Here is a 24984-nt window from a genome sequence, read left to right on the forward strand (position 1 = left end):
CACGACGCGCATAAGAGAAAGGAAAATATTTTTGATGTGCGAATGCGAGTTGAACTAACGCCCGATCCCGAATCGAACGGGAATGATACCGACACATGCAGAGAATGTAGAGAAAATACTCGGATAGAGAGAATGTTCTCTTCTTCTAGTTCTTCTTTCTCTCTCTTTTTTTCTTTCGAGCGGATCGAACGGATAAGTTTGTTTATCCGGAGGAAAGACGAGAAGTTTCCCTAAGCACGCGCACGTGATGCAATTCCTACTTATGTGCGGAATGACTCGGGGGATGATAGAAACAGTAGCATTCTACGAATGTAAGTATCTTTCGATTTTTTATTATAGCGAGAATCTAAGCAAACCGGATTGCCGCCTTATTCTCTAAATAATATACCAGGTGTCCCATTTTAAAGGACCCACTCAAATATCTCAGAAACACTGCGTTAAATCAAAATATGTTTCCTACAAAAGTTGTAGGGTTTCGAGGGGGACATAACATAGTAATATTCATATGACCTTGGGCGGCGTCTCCAAGATCAAGTGAAGGTGAGAATAAATTTTTTAAATGGAAACCCATATTTTTTATTATAACATCTTTTTCTACTAATTAATTTGAACAACTTTTATCTGAAGCATTTTTTTATTTTCTTCAAAATTCATTCTCACCTTCATTTAAGGTTAACCTTCACTAACCTTGGAGACGCCGCCCAAGGTCAAATGAATATTACTATGTTATGTCCCCCTCGAAACCCTACAACTTTTGTAGGAAACATTTTTCGATTTAACGCAGTGTTTCTGACAATGAAATATTTGAGTGGGTCCTTTAAAATGGGATATCTGGTATATATATAAACAATAATACAATAATTGAATAATCACATATATAGTTTGACAGATGAAAACATGTTTGAGAGAGAAACGTTATTATTAAACATTATTAATTATTGTTTCCGCGACTTAATTACTGTATACGAATATATTCCAAGGATAGATGCAGATAAAAAAGAAAATAAAGAAATCGACATTCAACACGACGAGAGACTAAAATTCTTGGCTGTAACAAAGACAGAGAGTCAGGGAGTAGGAGTTTTTTTTCTTCATCTTGGTTAATAAAGGCAACATTTCCGGGACGCATGCCAGAAAAAGGGCTAATCAACTATTCTCTCTATCTTTCCCACTGTAAACGCGCTCGTGCATATGCATCACCGGGGCGATGCACCCTGCGCGCATCTTTTTTCCCGTGCGCGGGCGACTTGATAAAGAAATCCCGGTTCCGGTTCTCGCGCACCGGGATACCGAAAGAGCGAGCTAACAACCTAATTATAACAAAAACCTGCAGCCGCTCATTACCGGCTAAATACATTTTCTCGTGCAACGAATTACGTGCGCGCTACGGAGTGTCCGAAAAGTCACGCGCAAAATTTATACAGGTGTAATATTTTCGCTACACACATAGTTCTAGACGGGGTGAACCATCAGAAACAAGACACTCTCTCTCTCTCTCTCTCTTTCTCGTAAATTTAAAAACGCGGGAAACATAAATTTAAATGAATTTAGACACTTTTAACATATTGTAATGTTTAAATTAGATTAAATTAAATTAAGTAATTTTGTATTTTAAAATATTTTTCTTGACTTTTTGAGCTCAAAGTTTATTCAAGCTGATATTATGACATGATATATGACTGAAATTTCTTCTTGATATAAAACTGCAACACGCCAGGAATAAAAGAATGGATAATCTATTAAAAGAAACAATGATGCGATCTTAACATCTTTTGAACAAGATAACTTCGAGAGAGAAAAAAATTGCATTCAACGTCTTCGAAACTATTTAAATTATATTCCGTACATTTTCTGCGTCTGGAAAAATTTAAGAGAGAAAAATATATAAATATCTTATTTCCAATAATTCACTCTCTCTATAATATATGTATAACTCAATTACTGTATACTTTTTCTGAATTATTTATTCGTTAATGAATTAAGAATGAGTTCTAGCTCGGCAAAATTGCTCAACGGAGAATGATTTCATAAATCAAATAAAACGTTTCACGTGTATTGACAATAATAAATTACAGTGTACAACACAAACACGTTACTAAAGTCAGAATGAAAAGAAATATATATTTGCGAAAGAGAAGCCAAGAATTCTCATCTAAGAAGAAATCAACTCCGTGTTCATCAAGAAATGTGCCGTTAAAAGGAAAAGCAATTACCTTAGCGTACCTATAATTATATTTCACTGTCCGACGATACGTGTAGTTTTTGCAATAACGAAAATGGAATCAAGATAAATAAAGTCCAAAATTCGTCGTGATGTGTTCCACGCGAATTCATACATTTTAATTGTTTAACTGCGCAGACGGAGACGAGAGAGAATTGCGGAAAAATTTCTCTGGTTCGTCGAGACAGAATTTCCTACTAAAATACCAAGTTTTGCGAATATTAAATGCGAAATAATTAAATTGCCAAACTCATCGCAATATCACCTCGCAACGTTGATTATTGCGCAAGGAGAATATTTTATATGTTTTATCGCGTCATATCAGTGACAGAGAGAATATATACAAAAATATGAGGTACATCATGCCTTTTTCACGTAACACATATTATTTCTCATAGACGCAACGTATATGTGAAAATTACTGCAATCAAATCGGAATTAACGATTTGATGGAATTACTAAGTAATCGTCTTCAATTCATAACAGATTTTCTGTAAAAATATCCACCATCGGATGAATATAAAACATCAAGATCTTGTCAAGTTACATATGAACAATGTTTTTTTTATGGTAATCGGACGATAAATCATGTGCACGCATAATTAATGAAATTCTTCCGCCGTGTAAACATTATCGCTAACTAACGATCAATAACGGATAATCTCAGAAATTTTTATTACAGTTCACGCGAAAAACATATTTATTCGCGCTACTCGCGAGCAAATAAGTAAGAGTTTTCCACGCCTCGAATTATCGATGTTATTTATATTTATTTATTTATATTTTATTATAACATTTTAAAAAATATTATTTTATTGGAATTGTATTTACAACGAGATCGCGAGAAATCGCGCGCTATTGCGCGAAATTTGTCAACACCATTAAATTCGTGACGGGATAATTAAATAACGCGTTAATTAGGATAACTACCGAGGATGTGGGAGTGGGATGGGGAGGGTCAGTTTCATCGGGGTTTCGTCGGAAACTGCATCAAACAAAGGGGTTTTACCGATCCCATCTGCCGCATCTCCCACATCGGATCCGACGATTTTATTCGACGACATCCGGCAATAGTGTTACGCGAACAGTTTGGTACTCTGTTACACACCGGAGCTTTTTGCGCACACGGTGCCTTACACCTTTACATGTCTTTTCGTCGCGCGTTCACCCTCTCGCTACCTCGTTAAAGCCCCGTTTTCAATGCTCTCGCATCGTGCTCGTCCGATTATTCGGAACCCCGGAAAACATCGATGCTACGTTCCCACGATTTCCATTTTTATTTTTCTTTTTTGTTTCCCCATTTCGACGGAGAAATTCATTATATACAGCCATCATCATCAATTTTGGATTTTATATAATTAGAAAGATTCGTTCGTCTCTCATTATTTGTTAATATACAGGGTGTTACAAAAGCATCGGATTTGTTTAGCACCATGCGATAGAGAATGAAAATCTAAGAAGATTTTTCCTCAATGAAAATGTCGAGGCATCAATAATTTTCGAGTTATAAGTGATTGAAAATGAAGGGCTTTTCGCAAAATAAACTTTATGGAATTAAAATATTAACAAAACTGCATTCTTCAGTTAATTTCAGGTCGAGTTTAATTTAATAGAATTTTAATTTAAGGCTTAGTTACTAAGATATATATAATGGCAAAAATTGGGAACTTGCAAAAAATGATGACCTCCCTCGACATTTTCGTTTTTTATATTTATACGTTTATATATTAATTAATTAATTAATTTATGCAGATATTTTACATTGATCCTATATATATACTTATTGCCTTACTTATAATCGTTATACATTTATTCGTTGTATTCGTTCCTCGCGAATATATTACTCTCTCAACGATAATATAAATTTTAATATAAAATCCCCTAACGTAACATTTTAACATTCAAATAAAAGTCCATTAACAGTATTATAATGCACGTTTCCTCTCACCACAAAATTAAAAAGCGTCAGACGTCGTAAAATAATGTTCCCGAATTAAATATGTGTGCCGACTCTCTTTCACAATATCATTATACAATATAAACTGTGTATAATGCAATTTATACCATAACGAAGAGAAAGACGAGAGATATACATGTAGGTATATCCATCACGAAAAATTACATATCGCGAATCGAAGAACTCATCATCATTTCAACACGGCATTAAGATACAAGTCAAGCGGTATAAATAAACAAACGGACGAGAGAAAAATCAGAGAGAGAAAGAGAATATCGCGCAGAATGGATATTCCCCTATTATTCGACGAACTCGTCAATTCACCCGCATTGTCCCTGTTTCAATAATTGTCGGGCATTAACGAATGGCAAATAACAGCGAAATGCTACTCCTCGCGGACTGAGAAACTCACCCTTTCGGTGCGTCACACCCCTTTAAAAGCCGCCAGCGGTGCTGCAAACCAGATGCGACAAGCCGGAGTGCGGATGTTTCTTTTTTTTGGTTGTTTGTTTTTCGTGCACGTTTCCTCGGCACCGCGACAATAAAAAGGCGCGGCTGTACACTGGCGATCGATCCGCGACCAGGCTTGTCTTTTATAGTCTTTGGGAGGAGTCAGCCCTCCTATTGACGAGGAGTAGCAATCAGTCCCGAAGGCTCGCGGTAATAACGTCTTCGTCAAGAGCACGCTTCTCTCGCGTCGTCTGCGCGTGGTAGGAAAATGAAAATGCCCACTTGATTAAACGTAAACAATCCTCCCCGTATATACACGCGACGGTATACATATATCGTCGACGCGAATCGTCGCGAGGCTACTCGCGCGCGGTATCGTAAATATGATTAATCACCATTATGCAACGCAACGCTTGTTGTAACTCGAACTTGTAAATGAGAGATAATAATCGTCTGACATTTTCTTGTCGCCTTGTCTTAGCGTGTGCGCGAATATAACAATGAATAATTCCCCCCTCCCCCCCCTCCTGCTGCATAATTTCGTTTCCGCGATAGATTTTCTTCGACGAATCGACAGAATTTAAATGTTTTTTTTTTTTAAATTTAAAGAGTACTTTATACTTTATAATTGTAAAATACATACATGAGATAAATTTATCATAAAATGTAGATTCATTTATATGTTAAAAAACTTGACAATTTCCGATAAAATTTTTTTACTCCACTTTGAGCACCAAGAACGTACTTATATAGATGCAGGAAGGGAACAGATGCAGAGAAATATATATGTGTACTTAGAATAACGGAAAAATCTAAAATATGCGTATGACATTTTCATGTCATACATGCGTATGTGTGTGTCTATGTTGATTAATATCGATACGTACACGATAACGCGCCGCTTGTTTTTCCATCCGTGTTTATATTATTTATCCGAGTCATTTATATGAGCGCGAGCGATTTCTGTGAACGTTACAGCGATATAATTTTCATAAAAAAAAAAAAAGCTAGAAACGTCGGAGCGCGATATAAATTTTATGATGTCGGGTCGCGGTGTGTGTAACAAGCGTACGTTATTCGAGTATTACGCGGGCATCTCACGTTAAACGCGCTTGCATTAAAGTACGGGCGTGCACGCGCGAGTGTTGGTAATAAAACGTTAATTGCCGGTGTAAAACGAATGTTATACCGCCGTTTGTTCAATCCGCATTTTACCCGCGGCTCTTATACCGAGAAAAAGATAGAGAGAGAGAGAGAGAGAGAGAGAGTATCCTTTGATTCGGGAAAAAGGAAAAAATCTTTCCTTTTTCAGAGAGATATTTTTCGAATTAAATTAATTGTGTGTTTTCCCTCATGGTTATTAAAACGAGTCCGTTCTCCGCGCTTGGTGCGCTTAATTCGGTAAAAACTTTGTTACGTGTTCTCTCTCACTCTCTCGTCCAATTACGCGAAATACGTAAAACCGAGAGACGGCTTGCGTTCGTAATTTGTTATACGCCCGCTCCAGCAATGCCATTTGCGTTCTCGCGATCGATCATCGATAACTTCCGCGATCGAGAGGGGAGAGAGAGGGGAATTACGCGCAATCGACGATCTGCTGATCGATAATGTTGCAACGTGGAAATTACTTTGATATAAAAATCGCGTTACTAAAAATGGAAAGTAGATGAATGACGTCGATACGTCATATATGTAACAAGTGCAAAAATCAGCAACTCTTCCCGCTGGAAAAAAATATAAACGCATGCAACGCTTATTCACTCGATTAGGTATATTTCTTTATAAATATGCGAGAAGAAAATTCCGACATTTTTTACGCAATCTCAAACTCTATATGAAAATTTATTTTCAAGCTCTCTTTTTTTCCTGATTAATTTTATTCCATTATTCCATTGAAAAGTTTATATCTCTTTCTAGTTGTGTGTAATTTAAATTTGTATTTCACAATAGGAACCTTACTATAAAATTCTTACTGAAAAGTTGATATATGTTGTGCTTTTTATCCAAGTTGAGACTAACTGTATAATGGTATTACCAAATAACAGCTTTCTCTCAAGGGTTCGGCCCGATCCTTCGATTGTAGCTGATCAAGACTGACTTTGACCGAAGAGAGCTCTCGATTAATTCAGTTTATTCACTTTATCACTTCGTGGATTATTGTATTTCCGCGGATAGTTTGATTACCGATTGAGCCTGAGAAGTCCTGTATTGGTTTGAAACGATTCCCGTGTTGGTGGACTAAGGTCCGACAGTTCCTACGGGATCGGTCACGGAATTCCCTTCAAAGTTAAAATTAGTTAAGGATAGCGACTATATATCGGGAGAGCCAGCTCGAGAAACTTCGATCCCGTGTTCCGTAATATTTCTTCTCCTTTTTCTCTGTTCTCGGTGCGCGCCGATAATTCGCCGAGGCAATATTCTACGAAACAAAGCATCCGGCGAGCTATCGATTCGGAAAATCAAGGATTTGTGAAGTTTTAGATTTAATCGGCGAGGTCAATTACTGGGGAAACCACGAATCCGTGAAGGGTGCACTTACGGAATCGGGGATCTGTGAAGAATTGATGAAATCGGAGATCTATGGAATTAGAGATCTCTCCGTGGAACGTAAAGATTTATAATATTCAAATACCGAGTCTCTGTAAACTCGTACAAACATTCTATAAAATAATCTACGAAAGCGCTGATCTGTATGATGCACAATAATAAATTTTTAAAAATTTTAATAAGAAGAAAGAGAGGGAGAGAGATATATATTATGATAATTTTTAATTTTATAAAGAAACTTATTTGATTTAATCTTACAGAATCTCGATATTGCAAATGTTGCAACACAATTATATAAAAATTTCAATGAATGCATACTGTGAGGATAGTCTGTTAGATTCTCTATTATGAAACGTTTCTTGCAAATCAACTATATTGATCTTCAATTGAACATTTTAAAACCCGTGACACATTCAATTGATTTAGTAAATCTTTAGATTTGCACGCTTTATTTTCTCGCCAATATTATGTTCTTTAACGATACGTAGTTGCAATCAACTTGTTTTTAATAGAAGTCCTATGTAGAAAATTACGAAAAAATTATAAACTTAACTAAGTTTATCATTATTAATTAAAATTAAGAATGCAAACTCAGAAAAGAAACGCTAAACTTGCAGAGCTTAATTTCGGCACTATTTTGGAAAAAAACCTCGCTTCTCGGTTCTAATTTTTGACAATTTTTACGCGATATATGTATGTATCTCGATAGTCTCGGCTGATTCCCTAATGAGACAGTGAGAAGCCTCTTTCATGCTTCGCTCATATACATGACGAAGATAATGAATCTTCAACACTCATAGGTGAAATCACCTTAGGAAGGAGAAGTGCTCTCTCTCTTTCTGAAGCGAATGATGTAAATTGACAACGCGAACGTTGCCTCTATTGCAGCTGCGACGTGATAAGTGATGTGTAAATGTGTGTATTACACATATACTTACAATACGCTCGTAAACGCTAAGTGTCATGTAGAGTGTTCCACTTCGTGAAACCGCGTATCGTTCTAATGAGAGACTGCCGCGGAAATTCGAAGGAATTGTATCCGTGAAGATGCAGCGATAGAGTTTTTGGGAAAGAGTTGAATCGATCGCGATATCTTTGCGTCATTGTAAAAAAATCATCTGAGATTCTTGCAGCATCGTTGAATAAATTCATAAGTTCAAATATTCAACAAAAATATAGGACATTCTTATTTATAAATATACAATCTTAGCGAAAATATATTTTATTCGTAGATATCACATATTATATACATATATAAAAATATATCATTAAATATGTATATATCTAAAAATAAAATATAAAATATATATATATATATATATATTTTTTTTTCAATAAAATATAAAGAGCGCGGATTTATTCCCAAGCACCTAATTAAAAACGTTTAATCATACTAATTAAAAACATTTAACGAAACTAAAATTTATTTTTATTGCGGATTGTTATTTACTATTAAAAAATAAAGTTATTGTTTCTCTCTCGTGTGTTTTCCAAATATGAGACAATGCTAGACACTCATCACAATTGATTATTCTTTGACCTCGCAATTTTTAAAAAGAGATTGTGTCTGAGAAAAATTTTTTTAATGTCTATCATATCGAGAGAAAATAGCGATTACTCGGAAACACCCTATATAACGGACAAAATCGGTGGATAAAATCGAGAAGAAATGCGCAGAATGATATATAACTCACGTACGGAAACGAACAGCACTCTGAGAATAGAAATATTCCTTTTAACCTCGTAGAGTTATAGGAAATATTCCTCTTAACTATGCTACACTCGGCCGTACCTAAAGGATATATAAAAATCAGTATTTCCACGATAAAATTCTTTGTCACTGTGATAAATGTGAAAAATATTATTTATACGAGGACATATTTTTCGCGTTGCGTGTAGCATTAAAACCCACGTCCTATATAGAAACTGTACATTCATGAATAATGAATCAGGAATTTAACGAGTAATGGACGAGAATACGCAATTTGTGAAATTAAGGATCTGTAAAATTACGAAAATTTGTGTGTAATCAATTAATGTCTCGTCATCTTTGCTAAGACAAGATCGACATTAAATTGATGATGAATACGTAGATGTACAAAAAATTGTGATAAATATCAAGCACCTTGCATTTCGAAGAATATGAGAAAAAAACAATAATCCTCATTTTTTTCGATAGTAAACAATCGGTAATAAAAATAAATTTAAATTTAATTATAATTAAGTGCTTTTAATTAAGCGCTTCGGAATAAATCCTCTCCTTTTATATTTTATTGAAAAAAATATGTATATTAATAACACATATTTTTATATAAGTGTTATCAATAAAATGTGTTTTTATTACGGCTGAGCGTCTCCCCGATTTACTGTCGATAAAATACTCTTTTATATTTGAACTCTCCAAGCTTGATATTTGTTTTGCGGATTATATCGTTGTTTTTCCTGTATCTGTGCTCGCGCGTCAACAGATCTATGGAATATCTATGAGAAAAGTAGACAATCTCTGTATTTAGTCACGAACGCTGATCGGGACAAATGTCGGAACGGCAAAGTCAGTATCCTCGTTGCATTCCGACAATTACACCGAAATTAACGCGAAGCAACATCGGACATCGAAACGGCATTCGTGATGAAAATGTCGAACGAGGAAGAGAGAGGGGGAGAATACAACGAGAGAATATATATATATATATATATATATATGTGCGCAGGATAATCCAGAGTCTGCTCTTTCCTCGAGATCCCTGCTCCAGATAAGGGGTTTACGACAACTATCCTGCCCTTTTCGCCCGACCCGGGCTTCCCTCCCTCTCACGATACTCTACCGTTGGACTGTTCGCACCGTACCGTGGGATTTATGCACTCGTTGCACGACCGAATGCACAATTGTATCCTCCTTCTCCGTCTCCTCCTCCGGCTCGTTAACGCGCACTCGTTACTTACATATCGCGCTTGCTGAAGTAAATCCTTGGAAAGGAACGCGCCGCGAAGAGAGTCCCGCCGATTTGTAGTTGGAAATAAGTTTTTAAAAAATCTGTTTAACAACGTTACATAGAAAAGATTTCCTCGATGTTAGTTTAAGAAGATGCTTGTAGCAATAGAATTTTGTAACTATTTTTTTTATTCAAACATCTCGTTATTAAATAATTGCTCGTACGAGAAATATTATTTCCGCAGGATGTTTTGAGATACGTAAATCCGAATTTTAAGATGATATAGCTTCTCTCTATGCGCAGCTGTCTTTGCCAATACGCTAATTATATAATACCTTACCGATCCGTTTGAGATTATGCATTGCAGAAGCAGCGATACTGTCAGACGCACACAAAGAGATCGAACGGACGAACGCTAATTGCCTCCTCTGCGTTTAGCAGCTATTCTTCCCCAGGTTGCTGAGCACTCCCCATTATGGCAAAAGAAAGCGCAACTCTAAAAGAACGATTTTAATTAAATCGTTCTATGCTTTCTCTCTCGATTCCGTCTGTGGCTTTCGGCGATGGGGAAAGGGTGCGGGGAAATTTACGTTTCATTGTCCTTTTCCGCTGGGGAGAGTCCGTTAGAACGACCGTCAAAGGAAAAGTTCGATCTTGTTTTTTCCGTCGAGCGGATAAATCGCGACAAAATGTGAATATCTCGAAGCACGTGTGAAAGAGTTTCACAAAGAGTTTCGTGTAATTTTACAGAACCAATTCTACGATCTCTCTTGATCGTTTAATAGTTGCGCCATTTATTAATAAAGACATAATTATTACAACTGAATAATTAATAAAATTATCACTAATGCATTTGTCCTTTGCATTTATCGTCGCTTCAATAATAATTAAGGCTCCTGGCTCCTTTCCGACCATGTCGAAATCGTGACGTCAGAGGCGAGAAAACACACGCTAAAATTTCTTAAATGCCATTTCGAAATAAAAAAATATTTCGATGAAACAGCACTTCAGATGGCTTTAGCACACTCTTAAAAAACCCCGAAAACTATCGTTTCCCCTTTATAATCAATCAACAGCTGTAAAATATAATATTATGAAGCCCAGTTCATCTGGTCTTTGCACATGCGCAGTCATTCCGCATGTCAAAGTCTGACCTCTCGATCATTTTACAGATGTTGATTGATTATAAAGGGAAAAGGATAGTTTTCGGGGGTTTTTAAGAGTGTGCTAAAGCCATCTGAAGTGCTGTTTAATCGAAATATCTTTTCATTAAAAAATGGCATCTAAGAATTTTCAGCGTGTGCTTTCTCTCCTCTGACATCACAATCCAATATGGCCGCGGTGAGCACCCAGGAGCCTTAATGATTCGAATCTTGAATAATCAACGAGCCAGGCAGATTTGCGAAATTGTAATAGAAATATTTTAGAAAAGAAATGAATATTTCGTCATATAATAGAGATTTCAAATTTTGTCACGTAAAAAAATCTCGCGTTCATTACATGTGTTTTGAATTTAATTATTAATATTAATATTTTTTTCACCTTACATTATACATTTCCACTTGTCCTAATGATTGATCATTTATTCAAAACTATGCAAAATTATGCAAAGATCCATCATTCATACAATCAACAAAGATGTGGCAGAATATTTTGCAAGATACAGAATATTTCGCGATACATTCGGGTTAACGACCCTCTCATTCGATCGCTTTATCTATGCTCTTGCTCGAAAAAAAAGGACCAAGCGAATTTTGAAATACGCGAGGTGGAAAATATATAGTTGGGTTGCATTCTTTCTCTCCTTCTCTCTTTCTCTCTCTTTCTCTCGGTACGGTACGTGACTTATGGCGACTGTACGTATCGTCAAGAACACCGTAGTTTCCGGCGGTGCCGGGAAAGAAGCGTCGAGTGTGGAATATAAACTTTAACGGATGGCTTCTTTCCCGTGCGCCTCGCGAAAGATCCGAGTTCTTGTCCTATGTTCATGTGCTGCACCATCCAGCCCAGATATCGAACATTTCGCACCGCGAAGTCGACATTATTACGCGATCCATCGATATGTATGTACCGTCTATTCCGAGAGGGAAAATATTATAAACGACGCTAGCACAGAAACTCAAAAGTGTGATATGAAAAGAATTATTTTAAGGATTTTCCAGAGAAGGGAAAGAAAACGATAGCGTACAGTAAAAAAATAACGATATTAACATACTTCCGTTTTCATGTCAAGTGTATTTGCACAGGATCATAGTACAGCTTGATATTCTAAATTGTTTTGCTAGTTGTATACGAAAAAAACAAATTTTGTATCTATACATACAAGTAAATCGATTAATACTAAAACGCTCATTATTGTATAAAATTATTAATTTTTACAACTGCAGATTTAACAAAAAAATATATCGATAATATAATCGGACATCCCAACATTGTTTTAAAAACTAGTTGTAATTTTTAATATTAATATTTTGTAGAGAATTTGAATATTAATATTTTCTTTTATATATATAAGAAACTTCTAAAATAGAAAAAAAATCGAAATCCGCTTGAAGATAAAATATGAAAGAAAATCAAAGAAAGAATATGAGAAAGCGACAGCTAAGAGAAAACTGCGTTGAGAGCTTTATTTTATTTTTACAATATATATGTGTGTGTTATATGTATCTGGGATTATTTTATTTTTATGAGAAAAATGGTTTTTTGCATTATCAATTTTAAGTTTTCTGTTTTTCTATCAGACTATTTTTCTCCATTAGCTGATTGATGTAAATCTAATTCCTGTACTACATTTTTTTTTTTTTTAGGCAAACGGATTTTTAGTCGATCAATCAATCGGATATCAAATTCGCGCTATCGATTTCCTGCCAATTTTAATAATCCAATCTTTCGGAACAAGAATCTCTCTAACTCTCTCACTCTCTGAGATGAGTTTATCAGAATTTAAATTGTCGGCCAACGAAGAGGTTGTCGTTATGTGTTTTTCATTTTAAAGACCGCCATTTTCCTTGTAAAAATCGCTCGCTGTAAAAACTTTCCACTGCGGAAGCTCGCGTTCTATGTCGTTTTAAAAATTTTACTTTGAATGGCTGTTTTTATGGAAACGAGACCCTTCAATTTGTCATACAAGATGCGCGCGCTCTCTCTCTCTCTCTCGTCGTCAAGACACTTTGCTGCGATCAATGAAACTGGGGTAGGAATTCACGAGTACCGGGTGGAAGAGTACGATATGCGATATATATCAGATACATAGTCGACGACGGCAGGGTCAAACAGCTGAGATAGACGAAGTCGATTATCGCACTCTCGCGGCACGTGGAAATCGATACCTAATTATCGTTCGGTATTCTACACGCGGAGAGCCGTGCTCGAGGGAATTTCCTTCGCCGTATAGTGAACCCGACCTGTCCTGCGCCGACCTTCCTGCGCGCTCCCCTGGGATTACAGGGCGAACTGGTTCACGAAGTTAAGCACAAAGTAAAGGATAGCGTGTATGCGACGCTTAGTATTTACGTAAGTAACGGGGAAATTTACGGATCGAAAGATCTCGCACCGGAGAAGCATTGTGCACATCCCAAGGATTTACTCTTGCATTCACTAAAATCTGTTTTAAGAGTAACAGTTTAAGAGGATACATATGTAAGAACCTAGAGAAAGTATATCGTCACTCTTTCAAGAAATTTCCTCCATGGCTAGAGATGCGAAAATCCCTTCGGAATAGTATTTTAACGTGAACATAGTCGAAATTGATGCTCTTGCGGTGAATGCTCATTTTTTCCATTTTCTCTTTATAAAAAAAAAGAAAGGGAAAAAAATGAGAGTGTTATACAAAACAAGAATTAATTTTTTATATCTAGAAACCTGTTTTCTCTTATGCGCTTAAATTTTTTAGCGTGAAAACTTTTATTATTATCTACTGGTTATACGAATTCTCGCAAAATATCAGACGGACCATTTTACTTGACGCTTACCGAACTAATAACTTCTTTTTCGTGTATATTTTCTGACGTTGGTAAGAAAATTACATGCGCTCACCTCAATCTATAAAAAAATATTTTTACGCGTTAATTCTCAAAACAAAACAAATTTATTCTATCAACTCGAATGATGAGATTAATAAGTGATGTACCGCGAATTTGCATTTTACCCACTCTTAAACCATGCTCGTTCGCATTGTTATTTATGATTGTGTTCTTTGAACATTCTTTGGCTTGCTCTTTCGGCCGAGGGTGAATATCGGTGGATTCCCTTCCCTTCTTTCGCGATGAGACAAAATCCTACAGGCACATTAGAGGACTTCACCCAACTCCCATGATTCCTGCTGAAATTGCCCAAGTCCTCCCGCCCCCTTCTCCGATCTCGGCAAGGAAAATCGCACATCCGAGACATCTGCCGCTTTACCTGACTATCGTTGCAATTAACTTTTAAGGCCTGGCATCGTTTGCCCAATATGAGCACCGGTACCATGTGGCACTTCGGCTAACATGTTCACATTTTTCAAGCTGACATTGTAAATCGTTAACGGAGAAATAAAAAGATTCAAAATATACATAATGTTTCTAAAGAGTTTGCTCGATTTCCGAAAATCTTCTTTGTTTCCTACGTTAAAAAAAATTATCAACGAAATATCAAATTCCCGAGTTTAAAACGTATCGTACAGCATTAACATAGATTTGATCGTTACCAAAGAAGTAATGAATAATTACAGCTACTATAGCTTTGGTACTTTTTAGAAAAGTAGGGTTTGAGAAAAAGATGACGTCAACGATACGCGTGCGTTGCTTGAGTATCGGATTATAAAGAACGACGTATAAAAGGCGGATGCAAAAAGGCTGAAAGAGAAGAACCAGCGAAAAAAAGTTAAGGAGAAAACTCATTGTGTAACTCTACACGTTGGGAGATAAAAGTTAACTAGTATCTACCGCGTAGAGTTGTTATTCTACGTGGAAGAAGAAAAGAAAAAAATACAACTCGGCGCGTTTTCCCAGCGTGCTTGTTTCTAAAAGCGAGGGACGGATACACAATGGTCCATTGAGATGCCGGTATAGTTCTTCAAGGATTCCGTCGCGGAATTTTACGCGCCATTTAATCGAAAGGGTTAGAGATAAATTAGGTTGCGACGCAACGGTGCGTACTCGAGAAAATTTCGATTGTGCGACGCGCAATTTTTATGAATAACTTCAATCCTCATACTTATCCATGCTATGATCTCTAATATTTTCACATATTAACACAATAATTAATAATAATTATTTCTCAATTACCTACACATTTACATAGTTTAAACTAGAATAAGATTTCGTATGACAAACAAAATTTATAATCATTATGGAGTATATTAATAGTTTTCTCTAATCAAATTTCATTCAAAATTAAATATTTAAAAAGAAGAAAATTTTAATTACAAATTATCAATGAGTGTTTTACTATTAATTTGTATATTTCTCAAATACCTTGCTCATGTAAGATATTTCAAAGATTTAAAAAATTGTGTTAATCTTTTTTTTATAAATATATTCGATTTCAGAGACACCCTTTAGAAGAGTACATTAAAAAACAAAGAACGAAAAAAACAACAAAAAAAGAATGCCAAATACCTTCATAGCTCAGGGGTTAAAGCACTGGTCTTGTAAACCAGAGGTCGAGAGTGCAAATCTCTCTGGGGGAGCGAAACTTTTTCAACCCCCCTCCCCTGTTGAGCTTTTTTCGCGCTCCTGCGCAACGCCGTCGACGTTAATTCCGTGAGTTACTTAATCCTTGGAGGAACATTTGCCTTATTGACAAAATTTCGCGAGAGAGTCGTGAGTCAGAACTATTTCGTGAGTTTTACCAAGTTTCTGTCGCGTGTAGTTGAGTTTATTTTATTGGATCCTAAACTGTGTGGGCAATTCTTTTTTTTTTTTTTTTCTCAAAATCTCACACACACACAAGCACACATATATATAGTATATATACACACGGAATATACAGAGCGAGGCTATACAAAAATTGATCAATTTACTTCATGTGATTAAAACTTTTTTTTTCGAAATATATATTGCGTATGAAAATAATATATTATGCAATGTACAAAAAATATTGATTCATTAAACTTCATAAAAATATGCAACAAAAAATTATTTCGCACACACACACACACGCACGTAAATGACCTACACTATATGCTGCGTTCGTACAAAAACCGATCCCTTTATCGTGCTATAGCTACATATGAGATTTAAATCACCGAGAGGAAAATTTATAGCGTAAATAAAATATACAATATAAAATAAATCATTATTTCAAATTAATGTATAATCCCTTAAAGCATAAAAATATAGTGCATTTAATCAGAGATAACAAAGCCATTATTTTCCAATTTTTAATTTATAAATATTGGAAAATTTCAAACCTCAATGACAAAAGCTGTACATGTCAGAAATAAAAATATCAACTAATTTCCTGCGTATGTGTATTTTTAAACAAAAAAATATTGATTAATTATAAAATAAATATAAAGAGACAAAGTACATATCTATAATTTTTTTCGTACATTATAAATAATTTTTCATAAAAATATCTAAAAGCTTCGAAATAATATATTATATCGAAATATCGAAATATTTATATATCGAAATATTTATATTATATTTCAAAAGAAATATTAAAAAACCTTTGATGCTTGATTAATATATACAATTAAAAAAAAAATAGAGTTAGCTTATTTCGATTATTAATACATAAAAGATAATTTTCCCAAAACCAATGAAGGAGGACTTGTGTTCGGTTCTCGAGTTCAATGATACACAATTGGAATACAATTTATCATAATATCGTTCTCGCGTTGCACTTGAGTTCGAGTAGAAATTGAAGTGCGGAAATGAAGTGCCCCAGACCGGTCATTAAACCGCGTCGCGACGAGTTAACCGTCGCGGCTTCGACGCCCCGGTATTCCCCGGTTATAAATGACACCGTATATATCGAAGCTCGCTGCAATTTCCTGCCGTGTATCAGTAGCAACGCGCTGCACAAGTACCTTTATATTCTCCGGCAAACTGGGCCAAGAAGGCAAACGCATCCTCGCGAAACCACATTACGTTACTTCGTGTCAAAGTAACCATAGAACAGAACTTCGTCCCCCAATTCGATATTCGTATCCTTCGGCAACACAGGGTGTTCCGAAAAAATACACTCGTAAAATTAACAAAAAAGTTAGAAAAAACAGATACGCAAACTTTGTTTTTTTTTTCATTAAACTAGAAGTCTCATTTTTTTTACATTTATCTATCTGATATATAATACTGTGATATCAGCGATTGCTTAAAATAATTGAAAAGTCATCATGATTTCGTTTTCTTTGTTTGTCTAAATCATTTTCAATAAGAGATTAAATTGTTGTTATTTTCAGATCAAATTTTTATATAGAACATGTGTTGTAAAAACAATATTTATTTTTACAATATTATAAATAAGTCCACATATATCCTTGAAAAGCATAAAGGTGAAAATGCAAATTATTTAAAATAAAATAATTCATATTACAAAATTGTTAAAAATCTATTAAATTTTGATCAAAACATTTCATTTAAACTTTAATATTTCATCATTATATATCCGACAAGCCTAGTTCTGAATTTTCATCAATTTATTCTGAATAAAAGTTTAGTTCAACCGTAGTTTTCGGAATAAAATAGAATCAAACGCAAAATGAAATACATATGTTCTCTTAACAGTTTTCTGTGTTTTATATAAAAAAAAAAAAAAAACATGAAAATAAGTCGCTTAATGTACAAAATCCTTAATTTTCCTTGCCTAATTTCTCTCGCATTTAATTATTACGTGTACATATACGTATTTTGACAAAATTATTTAACTTGATCGTTTTCGAGAGGAACCTAGCGACGAGAATAGAATGACGACGAAGGAAAAATGCGGACAGTACCTCGGATACGCGCGAGGGCCGAGCTTCGGGAAACCAAATGTTTGCGGACAAATCGTCGTTTTCGACGATTCAGGAAAATCAACAAACGCCCCTCGTTCGAACCTAATGCACCATCCGGAGATAAAAATTGTTCCGCACGCGCGATCCCGATCCGAGGATCTCGAATCCTCGCCGATTTCTCTCAATCTTGCAAGCGTGAAAAACCTGTGCGACCGTAATTAAAATTTCGAAAAATTTTACATTTCTTTTATATCTTTAAATAACACGGAGCTTATTAATGCGAACCTCTCTTACCAAATACGGAAATTGTACATCCCTTTAATTACAGATTCTCTCAAGTTAAAACCGATTCTTTAAATTAGAAGATTATACAAGAGTGCAGAGATTAAGATGTAATTATAGAGGAAAAGAACGGAAGCAAAATATCAGCCTCGAGACGCAGATGATGAAGTCTAAGTGCATTCCATGCGGCATTAAATGGGATGCATTGCACAATCTTCATTTGAAGTTATCTTTGATCTAAGATATAATAAGGAAATTGAAGATGAAGACCCGTTAATTAAGATTGCGAGAATATAGCGTACCGACTACCAGCATGCAGAATCCAAGGTTACAAATTATTGTATAACGCAACATTGTATGCAAATATAAACTGTGTATGCAAAATTGTAAAAACTTATACCTATTTTTAAATTTTTTGCAGTAAAAACATGAATTTTGAAAATTTTATTTTCTGAAAGATGTGTTTCAATTGCGAAAAAACATATAGATCTGACTTGAAAAAAGAGAAGAAGAGAGAGAAAACATTTTTAAGTTTATGTTATATGTATTAGAGATGTTATCAATTTTGCAAATCTAAAATATTTTAATAATATATTTTTTCTAATCGATAACCGAACACATTTATTATGTTTATTTTGTTTTATAATTAAATCATATTACTGCGCTCTTCTCATTTCACAATCGCGAAAATATAATTTACAATTCTACTTTCAGATATTTCATTTAAAAAGCCAATATATTAATACTTTTATCTACAATAAATCTAACGATACTCGGCGCACGAGTGCGGTTTATTCATAATATTCAATTTATTCTGACGTAGAGGAAAGGATCAGACTGATATTCTAACTAACTTTTGTCCAGCTCTTCTTCTCTTTATCCTTGATTTGCATTCTGCGACTACTTATTTACATTTGGCATTAAGGTATTCTGCAACTTCGTATTTGAAATTAAAATGAAACACTGCTTGTTTCGTGTTAATTAAATGTTAACAAAACATGTATCTTAAGTACTCCAATATCCTTTTCGTCAAACATGCAAGATATTATTTCCGAATTTAAGCTTGATATTATAATTATATTATGTATCTATCTTCAAAGTACTATAAACTTTTACCATTTCAGTTCAAATGTTTTACATTTTTTAAATATGATTAATAAAAAATAATTTTCTGAAGAATATTAGAGTGCAAATATGTAAAATAATTGCAAAATACGAAAAATTTTTTCACATTTGTTTTCACATAATAATGCATAAATTGTATAGTAAAATATAGGTCCTCGATCCTTTTATAATGACAAACACCTAATTCAAAAAATGTAAAATGCATGTTTACGCATTGCAACTAATATTTAACACCTGAGGCTGCTGACCTATCATTGCAATCAGGCTTGGTTTATAACGTCACAGACACGAGAAAAAAAATATACGCGATTTATTTTTGCAGTGTATGTCGAAATAAATAACCTTCCTCCTACGCGCCATATGTATCTCGTATTCGGCCAGTGAAATGTACTCTCTCCATTTTCTCGGTCTATGAATTAATAGGTAGCAATAAATCTTAATCAACTGTCCGTTTCGCATAGGAACGTAAGACATGTGTAGATGAAATTTTCCTGCCATTTGTCATTGGAAGGGAACAGAATCTCTGCTACATTTTACCAATCTATTCGATCAAGCACGAATAGTGCGCGGTGACAAAAAAACTAATTTATTTCGACATATGACGCACGAAAAAAAAATCAAATAATTTCTCAACCTGACATGCATATGCAATATAGCTGCAACAAAGGGGGCCAAGAGTTTCAATATATGTATATCTAAAAATATTCTCTTTGCTTTTTTGCGTTTCAATCATTTTATTTGTTGTTCAAACAGAAAAAATGACTTGGAAAAATTAATTAAATATTATTAGTCTCTAATAAGGTGTGAAAAGTATGTCTTGCAAAAATTCGTAAAATTCGCAGCATTGAGAGTCCCGAAAAGTTAGTTCAAAATACAAGGGCTCCCAAAATTTTGATCAGACATGAAGACGACTGCAACGAGGATGCAGTGCGTTATATTTCCCTCGCGAAAAAATAAATAAAGCGCAGTCCGTTACAGAGCGAGTTTTTTCCCCGTTTCCGTCTCATCTTACGGCGCCGATATAAATTCCGCCTTCGATATCGGCGCGAATATCCGGATATCGCGTCGGCTCACCCAGTACACACTCGGCAGGCTTATGGGCTTTTCAATTTCGTTCCTAGCCGAGTGCGTTCCATACGGCGGTGCATATACAGACAGCTATTGCGAAAGCTCTACGTGTACGGGGTCCGTTGAAATTTTTCGGAATGGCGTTTCGGGGGAGGAAAGAGGCAAGGGCCATTATGGCTTCCTCCCTTTCTCTCCTTCCGTTTCTTGAATGCGCGATATCCCGGACGGAGACGCAAGAGAATGGGTTAACGTTGCCCGCGACGGAAATGGAAAAATAATCGGCCCGAATGCAATACGCCAGTCCCGACGCATCTTGGGAATATATCACGGAAAGACGTGAATCTATAACTGCATACGGAGCCATATAATGCACTCTTGGTCCGCTTCTTTAATTTTTCCCCTTTGTAAAATTCCCGGCTGAATGGCGAAGCGAACAAAAGGTTATTATCAATGTAAATTCGTTATTATAATTTCTACAATTGTAGGAAAAAATTTATCCACCGAAGACAACGTTTTATTGTATCGTATAAAAACTGATTAATTAAAAAGAATTTAATCCACTTGAGAGTCTCGCTATCTTTCTGAAATATAAGAAGAGTTTACAACATTCGTGTGAAAACTTGTCACAACAATCTTATGCAAATTCTAGGTTCTAGAACAATACCGCGCTATATACCGTTTGTACATATTGACAGAAAGACACTCGACGAGCTCGATAGCCGCAATAGCTTGTTGTTAAATTGAGAAACTTTCGGAAAGTATAATACCCCTTATAAACTCCGCAGAGAGCCGATCAAATCATAACTCTCCTTATATATCTAAAGAATATACCAATATTCTTAGTCGTTAACAAACGTCGACAAGCATGATAAGCTTGTCTCAATACTGACAATACATCGTCTTTGTCAACTGCGTTTGTGAGTATTGAATTATACGTTGTTCTTTTCTAAAATTGTATCAATCAAATAACTATATTTGTCAACCTTACTGAGTGTACCAGTGTACTGAAGATGGTCCAATTCCTAGGACCGAAACGTTTAAAATAAAGAAGAAAATTTCACTATTAGAAATGTTTATAAAGCACCTTCCATCCGGCACCGGTTCTTATTTGCCCAGAATTACTTAGGATTTATAATATTTTATTGAGAACCTTATATTATCTTATTTAAATTTTGAATATATCAATATTCGCGTGATTCTTCTAAATTATAAGTATCTCGATAATTTTAGCAAAAAGGATTTTCTTAGCAAAGAAATTTGATTAACGATCATCATTCATCGCAATTTTTTGATGTGATTTTAAACATGAATTATTTTGATATTCAGATTTCTAAGTAAGATTTTATTAAAAGTTATTTAGGAATTTCTCTAATACAAAAATAAACTTTTGTTATATATATATATAATTGTAAATTTTAATTTATTAAATTAAATTTTATTATTTTGTAAATAACTGCAAAAAAATAATTAAAATAATTTTGCTAAGAAATTATAAATATATTTACAAGTGTGTGCGGGGAGACAATCAAAGAATAGAGAATCTGTAACTGAAGAAAGATACTCTCTCGCAACCTCTAATACATTCTGTTCATATATGTGCGTATATACTAAAACACTACTACGCAAACGATATAACTCACGGAAGTGAACAGGATAAAGTTTCTTAATAAGCGTTGACGTCGACACCGCGTGGCAATTCCTTAAGTCGATAGAGAAACTCTGTTTTATGAACTGACTAACGGATTAGAAACGAACTCCTCTCTCTTTAATTAAACTCCACAGAAATTGCGTTAATCGTGTAAAAAATATATTTTAATTACAAAAAAATTTAAGTCTTTAGATTGCAGAAGAATTTTAATATAAAAGAGTAATATATATAATATATAAAAAAAGAGTTTTATTATATGATAATGTATTACATTAAAAATCATAAATTTAATATTATTAATTTAATATTTAATATAATATCATAAAGAATTATCATTTTAATATATATATGTGTATATACATATATAAGTATATTAAATTTATGATAACTCTTTATGATATTATATTAAATATCAAATTAATAATATTAAATTAATGATTTTTAATGTGACACATCATATAATAAAACTCTTTTATAAATATATATATATATGAAAATTTATGATATTGCAAGTAGTTGTATTGAAAAATAAAATTAAAAATGCAAATATATACTTAAAAAAAATTTGCCCCCAGAGAGATTTGAACTCTCGACCCCTGGTTTACAAGACCAGTGCTCTAACCCCTGAGCTATGGAGGCTTCTGTCGTCTCCTCCAATATACTAAAAGTAATACTGAATTAATCATATTTAATGGATTAAATGAAAATATTGTTTTAATTGCAACATATAAATGCTTTTTTTTTTATTTAATATCATAGAATATTTAAATTTAAAGAAATAAAGAAAAATGTCATATAAAAAAGTATTTGAAAGGAAGATGAAACACATATATTGCTATTTTTCCACTACTTTTTATAAATTTAAATTGAAAATTTTTTTGTCTTTTAAATCTTTTTTAATAAATAAAAGCATACATAGGAATTATATATTAATATTAAAACAATATGAATAATTTTTAAGTTGTTTGTTTCAAGGAATGAAAAATATATCACGACAAAGAAAATTATTTATTTAAAATTTATTTTAAAATTTATGTTTAAAAAATTTATTTAAAAAATTAAATTTAATTAAAATTTAATTAAAAATTCTTTTAAAAAATTTAATGTGTCTTTTAATGACTTTTTCAATGCCTTTGATTAATGACTTTTTATTAATGACTCGTCATTGATTAAATATTAAATATTTAATAGTGCATATTCGTAATGATCTAATTGTATATATTGCATGTATGCATTTGCATGTTGGTGCTTTATATGTTATGTATTTTACTTTATATAATACTTCGTATTTGTACTACAAGACCTCAAATCTGAGATATCGCATTTTGTTACTAAATACATACCTGGCAATTGCAATTTTTTTCAATTTGATAAATATTCAATTTACTATTTTTTAATCATAATAATGGCGCAAAAAAGATAGTAATAACGACACAAAAAATTCCATATTACATGTATAATTGAGATGAGAGAGCATATCAAAATTGCCTATACACTTTCTATACTATTAGCAAAAAAAAAGGTTTTATTTGGATATTAATAAAAAAAATACGCAGTGCAACTGCGCTCACATGAAAAATAACTCCCATCCCTCATTTTTTGCGAGCCAAATAACCCGTAGCTACCCAAAGAGTAGCAGAGGAAGTCTATGAAGAACGTCATATCCAGTCTGTCATAATGCAACCGATTCCATGTAAATGAGCTGTTGTAACCTTTCCCTTAGCCTAAGTAAACACATCTTTACACGGTGGCTAGCATAATAGAAAAGTTTGTTCACGCTTATAAAATTGTTGCTCGTATTTTACACCGATTTTACAATGCTCGTGTAAACTTTAAGACAAGAATAAAGTAAAACTTTATGTCAGTCTTGTCGGGATAAAATTTGAAAAAAATCTCTTCATTGTTGTTATATTATTATTATTATTATTAAATATTGTTACTGTATTAAACGTTATTTGCAAAAATTTGCAAAACTTTCACTCGAAATGCGGTAAAAAAAATCGTATTCTTTCTTGCAGAAGAGAAGAAGTTTTTAGACGCAAACAAAAAATGCGCTCAATTCTCAAGATAATTTCTGATTGCGCTGCAATTTTTTACACGCAGAAAAACAACATTCCTATCGGAGAATTCTCTTTGCAAAAAAAAAGATGGAATATATTATTCGATAATAATGACTAACTAAATTCGCAGTTTCGAAATTAAAAACTTTAGTCGCCGGAAATTAAAGCGAAGGCAAGAAGCTAACGAACTATGATCAAGGACTAATTAAGTTCTGACAAGGCTAATTAGGAGCGGATCGTGCCGTTTGTCGACTCGCGAGAACAGAGCTAATTTCATATCAAGCACTATATAACGATATATTTCATAAAAAAAAAAAAACAACGCAATAAAAAAGCGCGATTATTTTGACTCATTCTGTGGATTTATGTTTCACGAGAAAAGGGGAAGAGATAAAAGGTGAAACAAAATGCTCTTAACAGAAAAAGCCGTGGGAAAATGTTCGTTTGCCTCACGTTATAAAGCACGTATTACGTTCTCGTTTGAGTAATCCTGCGCTTTGACTGCAAAGCTTTACGTTTCGAAGCTCGAAGCTTGTCAAAGTATCTCTTATCACTGTTGTCACGAGCACGAGCAGATAACAGACAAATCTATTCGTCATCAACGTATATTGTATCAAATGTATAGTATAACTTGCAATTCATAATGTTTAATATTGCAACGTAATATGTAACATGTAGCGCGTATCGCGAAAATCGATAAAAAAAACAAACATATATTCGCAGTATGCCCAGGAAATCAATAATCGAATTTACTACCAAGATATTTGCTTTC

The 24984-nt window shown here is 34.0% G+C and overlaps 2 protein-coding genes and 1 non-coding gene across 5 annotated transcripts in view; 1 reads left to right on the forward strand and 2 right to left on the reverse strand.

The window, feature by feature from the left end:
- The window catches only part of LOC145936350 (centromere protein I), a 232001-nt gene that overhangs the window by 161025 nt on the left and 45992 nt on the right, over window positions 1–24984 (forward strand). The window lies entirely within an intron of this gene.
- Window positions 1–24984, reverse strand: part of LOC145936352 (serotriflin) — an 80517-nt gene that overhangs the window by 53024 nt on the left and 2509 nt on the right. Inside the window, exon 1 of one of the 2 annotated variants that reach the window (XM_083038492.1) lies at window positions 4591–4754. The exons of the other annotated variant lie outside the window; for it this stretch is intronic. The gene's annotated coding sequence lies outside the window, so the exon portion shown is untranslated. Of the gene's footprint in view, window positions 1–4590; window positions 4755–24984 lie in introns of those variants that run through there. 2 annotated transcript variants of the gene reach the window in all.
- Trnat-ugu (transfer RNA threonine (anticodon UGU)) lies at window positions 22719–22791 on the reverse strand. The gene has a single exon. It is a non-coding gene; the product is annotated as a tRNA-Thr (tRNA).

Source organism: Prenolepis imparis, unplaced genomic scaffold, assembly GCF_030444845.1.
Source record: "Prenolepis imparis isolate NDT839.2.m4 unplaced genomic scaffold, iyPreImpa1.0 SCAF_5, whole genome shotgun sequence".
NCBI lineage: Eukaryota > Metazoa > Arthropoda > Insecta > Hymenoptera > Formicidae > Prenolepis > Prenolepis imparis.